General features: G+C 41.7%; 1 protein-coding gene across 5 annotated transcripts in view; it reads left to right on the top strand.

Annotated features, from left to right (window-relative positions):
• The first annotated feature begins 3,482 nt into the window (after window positions 1-3,482).
• apbb2b (amyloid beta (A4) precursor protein-binding, family B, member 2b) overlaps window positions 3,483-5,941 on the top strand; it is a 43,757-nt gene continuing 41,298 nt past the window's right edge. For all 5 annotated transcript variants that reach the window (XM_035529740.1, XM_035529739.1, XM_035529738.1 and 2 more), the window contains exon 1: window positions 3,483-3,959. The gene's annotated coding sequence lies outside the window, so the exon portion shown is untranslated. The remainder of the gene's footprint in view (window positions 3,960-5,941) is intronic.

Genomic DNA, 5,941 nt, shown 5'->3' with positions numbered 1-5,941 from the left:
GCAGGAAGCCCATGACTGGCTTGTATCTGAAAGGTGTTCATCCTCTTCTCCAGATTCAGGAAGGCGACCGTGTGAACTGGAAGTCAACCGCAGTCAGCCAGTACTCCACCACATGAGTCACTGTCACTGTGAATGGGTTTGCTGGGTGCATTGTTTCTCTCTCTCTCTCTCTCTCTCTCTCTCTCTCTCTCTCTCTCTCTCTCTCTCTCTCTCTCTCTCTCTCTCTCTGTGTGTGTGATCAGTCCTCATGTGATGTTGCATAACTCTCTTTAAGCTTCTGTGTAACGTGCTTGCTTGCCACAACTTTGGTTATATATAATATAATCCAATATATATAATGTTTGAAGCATGATGGATTTTTTTGTTGTTGCTTATTAACCTGAGGGACAAGTTCTTTGGGTTGTTAATTTGTATAAATCTAATTTATTTACTAATTTTGCATGTTCACATCTCTGCTCTGAGAGAGCAAAGCTATATTTCAATGCAGCTACCGTTAGCGTAGTCTATATTTTCTGCATTTGTTCATATATACATCAGGATTAAGAATGCTGTCATTTACCAGTAGTTGCACGAAAAAAGGGAAGGTAGCAGAAGTAATTTAATGTGACTGTGCATTCTTGACTGAAGTGTCATAGTAATAATGTATTTGAAGGAGTACATGAATGACAGTAGCTAGCTACGTCCTGGCAGTATTTATCTTCACCACTCCAACTGTTTGTTGCTTGTCTACCCTGCAGCTCATTGGTAGGCTTTCCATATGCCTGAGATTCTTGTAGAATCTAGAGGAGATTAGTCTGCAGAGGAAAAAGTATTTATGTGTAATCTATCACTATGAATATGTGCAGAGGAACGCTTCGCTAATTCCCATGATGTCATCGTGAAATGCTCAGCTAGCTAACTTGAAAGTCACGGTCTTATTTGCATTTGCGATTGAGACAGGAGGCGGGGTAATAGGTGTGCCTCGTGCCTTCCCGTGTTTTAATATTTTACAATTTTAATAAGAAGTGATTCGTTCAGGTCTAGCATGAGAAAATCATGCCCTAGAATTATGGCCTGTGGAAGGCAATGGAAGGTGATTTTTGACCCTGCCTGTAACTGTAAACCCAAGCATTTGAAAAATAAAAATATCTGCACTAAAACCGTTTTACATAACTCTGTATGCTCTCTGAATTGAGGTTTACCATCGAAGTATTGATTTTAAAGGAAAGATTATTTTTGTTTCAGTATAGATCATACATCTTATTGATGTTGTTTTAAACCAATAGTAAGAACAGGCCGACAGCACTCATATAGCCTAATCTACGATGTGTTTATTAGACTCACAGATAAAACACGAACGTTTCAGCATCTAGGCCTTCATCAGCGTGCTTGTCATTCCAACCACCAAACCACTTACACAGTATGAACAAAGGTGTATCCCACCCCTCAGCGACATCATCACAGGTGTATGACTGATATACAAAACTGATATCAAAATTATCCATTTGGAGACATGGTATTCCAAGTAAAACTGTACCAAGCCTCTCCTGGTAGAAGACAATTCTCACGCACCTTGACAACTGATTTACATTTCCAAACCCACGAAACATAATGAACTGGCTTCATGTCCTGCATTGTTATAATTTCTAGCTATGGGGGATTTATCCTCCTTATTCCTAATTGCACATTTATGTTCACAAATTCTTGTTTTTAATTATTTGTTTTTCCCACATTTTTAAGACTACGAGTGAAAACTAGTAAATAAACCACAAATGGGACAAACATGTTATTCTTCACCAAATTTAACTTCTGATGAGTGGGTGGATGTATGTATCTTGTGTCATTATGCAGTTACAAACAACACAATTGAAACATTTAAAATTGCCATCTGGAATCTTGAAAGACAAGGATGTATGCATTTTAGGGAAATAAACTTGATCCAAATGGTCCTTTAAATTAGAAGCACTTTCATATATATAAGAAATGACTGGGTTCTTGAAAAACAACTGATACGTAGATCACAACACAAAATATTCTACTGTCAAAAAGTAAAAATACCAAAATGAGCAAAAAATGTTTTTTTTTAATGTAGCTATTTTATGGGCCAATCACTGGCATTCACTACATTCTCTGTAGACACTAAGTGACTGAATAATGGCCAGTTAGAGGGGCTTTGAGTTTTCCCCACAATTTTAGCCAGCGGCTAGGTGTCACTAGCGTACTATAGACACTGCGGACTCTACAACTCTTGTCGAACAGGCCACAAACTGTGCGGGGAGTGAATGACTGTTTTTAAACAAAGGTTTGTAAGGGGAAGTTCCAAGATAGATAAATCACTTTATTAATCCCTGAGGGAAATTAACAGATTAGAGCGGAAGAAGTTGAGTGCTAATCTGTTTGCAAATTTTTTTGCAGTCGGATAAATCATTTCAAATAGCGATTTAGTACAATCAGTATCAATACACACAGTACCAATTATGCCTCATAGAATGAATGGAAATCTATATAAATCATTAAATACACTGGTATGTTTACAAAGCCTGGGTAATGAACCAAACTAACCCAGGTGAGTTTAACATTTTTATAAATCCTGGCCAGACCAGGAAAAAAGGGATGCCTGTATACCGTAGGCTTTTATGTCACCAAGGGGACAGTTCCTTGACACACTGAACATTCATTAGTAGAGGGTATTAGTAGAGGAAATATAGAGGGTAAAAAGGAGATCAAGCAGATATCAAACGCTCAGGTGAATTTTTCTTGCTTTTAGAGTGCACAGAGCACATAGATATAATACAAACAAAGATGTCTCAGCACACAATCCAAATTTTTAAGTGAGAGTGAGGATATAAGACACAGAATAAGAGAACTGTCATTTGATTCGAATTGACATTGTAAAATTATGGAAACTAAGACATACAAAGTACCAAAGGTGTAAAACAAATCACTGAGGAACACTGAAGATGGAAATGATAAGAATCAAGATGCCAGAACACAAAATGAAGAGATCCAATTGTGAAAGGTATGTCAATAACATCACTAAACAAGGCAGAAATTGTTATCAGGTTATGTATAAATAGTTCAAACACGGAATCTACCCCTCAGTGTGAACTGAATTTAGCATGCTGTAGTCTGAGGGCAGGGTTACACACACACACACACACACACACACACACACACACACACACACACACACACACACACACACACACACACACACACACACTCACACAAAGAGCTAGACAAAGCTCACAGCTGTGAAGGAGCCAGGCAGACCAGGAAGAGCAGATGGTTAATGATAGCAAAGCTCTTTACCCCCACCCCTTCAGGAATAGACATGGACATGACGGGACAATTAAATTTTAATACAGCAATTCGAAATAAGATCTCTCTCTCTCTCTCTCTCTCTCTCTCTCTCTCTCTCTCCTACACACACACACACACACACACACACACACACACAAACCTTTCCAGGCCTATATGAAATCATGTTTAATTTGATTAAATATTTGTCAGCCTTTAGTTTCGGAAGCGTTTTTAAAGGCCGTACTGTTTCACGCATAGGCTAAGTTCTTAGCTGAGATTGTTTCACCCATACTTCCCATTGGGAATCAGTAAAACATATATCCATCCTTCTATCTGGACATTCTTCGGAAAAGGGGCCTAAAACGATGGAAAGGAAAAAGTACCGGATTTTAAGGGATAAGGGACATGCTTCGCCCGGTCACTTCTTTTTTGATGTGGTAATGCTTTATATTTTTACACTTCGTCTGTTTATTTTGTGGACTCCTTCTCCAAACTTCTTTGCCACGCTCTCTCGCTCTCTCTCCCCTCCGGTAAAGCGGAACGTGCGTTTCCTGTGGCTCGCGACCTGATTGGCGCGTTCCCTTCCGGAGCGGCGGGGCGCGAGCGACATCTGGAAGGGAGGAGAAGAGGAGACAGAGGAGGTAAAAGAAAGAAGGCAACGATCGTTGACACTTGGGGTAAGTGATGATATTTGATTAATTCCGCTCCGACGCGAGAACAGCCCCTTTTTCGCGTTGTATATCATTTCAAATCCCCCGTTCGTACATCCAACGGCGTTAACTCTTAACGATTAAAAATGGAAACTTGAGGAGATGTTTCGCCCTTCCTAACGAACATAAATCGAACAGACGTCTCGGCGTTGGGTGCTCCGACGAACCATGTCGACTCGGTGTTCGTTTGTGTCTATGTGCACATTTGACGGAACTTTTTGTCGTCTGCCGCAAGAGCGAAACGAACCCTGGCGTAGTCTGTACAGTGTGAGCGACGCTGTGTAGCTGTTGACCGGGGTCGTGATGGTCGAGGGGTGACACTCGCAGGGACCCTTCAACCACTGCGATTAGTTGGAGTTCGTTAGTTGCTTGGTGGTCTGGTGTTGGTATTTTGGAGCCGAACCTGAAACGTCGTGCAAGAACGTGTCAGTATTTGTGTCTTGTAGCGTGTAATCCTACCGTTCTGTTGTGTTTTCGGTAAAGCCTGCGTCCTGGTTTATTGTGGGCGAAGCCTCTAAACCCCCCTCCTCAGACTAGGCCGATGTGTAAGTCAGAGCTAGCGGAGCCAATAACGGGTCGGGTCTACGTCGCTCTTTCCTTGCAACTGCAAAAAGAGCTGCGCATTTATACTGAAATAACATCATATTGGTCCTAAACCGCATATATCGCAAAGCGCACGCTGTTGTTTCCGAGGGGCGCGTTGTTGTAGCCGAAATATGAGCCGCATTGGCGAGAGAGCGAGGTCTGGTTTAACGACGCCCGTGCTGCGGCACCACCATGGCCGTAGTGCCAGACGCAAACATGTTTTATATCAATTTTCCTTTCTCTACTGCTGCTTCTCTCTAATAAATAAAGCAGCATAGCACCAACATGTGATTCTGGCTTATCGGTATTGTAAATGTCTGACGCAAAAGCATGAGAGACTTTGGATATATTGAGCCTGTCAATGTAACGCGTTAGCCTACTTCATGCAAGCAGTATAGGGTCCTATAACCACGTTTGCAGCTGAGTCCACCCACACTCCAGTTATTCTACAAGAAAACGTCTTTTCCCTGCGTCTAAATTGCTTCCAGATTGAACTGTAGTTATCACTGCCAGTTCGGGATAATCGGTGTGTTTGTTTGTGCGCATGTTCGGGCTCATTTAGCCGTGTGTTTATACAGCCTCCAAGAGATCAAGACTCTTGTGGTTCGCTCGAGGCGCTGGACGCTGATCAAAGAGGGATCGCCTAAGACGATGTTTGAATAATGAATAACATTACTGATCCATAGGTAACTACAAACGGACAAACCGAGACCGCAACAATAGTGTGGCCCTTGTGCGCGATCATGCATTTGCTTATCTGTCCGAGTTACGGTAGGAGCTCATCTCGACGCCAACACGAAGCAATTATTAAAACTATTTGAGGCAGAATAATCAGACGGATATATAAAAAAAAAAATCCATTCACCATCATCACCAACATAAGACACATATGGTTAAAGCAAATAAGTACCATAACTAAGGGTTCCACATTGAGCTGCATCTGTACAAGACTGTCTAAGTGAAATTCATTTCCGGCCGCGAGACTGAATATTTACTCATGTAAACACATCTAGGTTGATAATTCATTTGTTCATTGCTGGTCACTGTTACATCTCTGCATTATATATAAATGATACAGAGGCGGCCACACACAAGAACCTTTTTAAAAACTTTAAAAGACCTGCGGCGCGTGTGAGCGCAGTTAAGTTGGTTTGTGATCTCAGCGCGAGGCGTCAGACACCATATAAGTGCCAGAGGACGAGCGCGTGCTGTGTACTGTGCGTGTTATTTATACTGCACGTACCGCATGTTTGTGCGACAGGTCCAGATCTCGCATGTGTTTGCTTAAACCTCTTTGAGGTTGTTGAGGCTATGTTTGGTGTGCCGTGATGTTTGCTTTGCAGTGCCCGGTTTGTTTTTTTAAC

Source organism: Electrophorus electricus, chromosome 9 (assembly GCF_013358815.1).
Source record: "Electrophorus electricus isolate fEleEle1 chromosome 9, fEleEle1.pri, whole genome shotgun sequence".
NCBI lineage: Eukaryota > Metazoa > Chordata > Actinopteri > Gymnotiformes > Gymnotidae > Electrophorus > Electrophorus electricus.
This window is presented reverse-complemented; position numbering and strand designations above follow the sequence as displayed.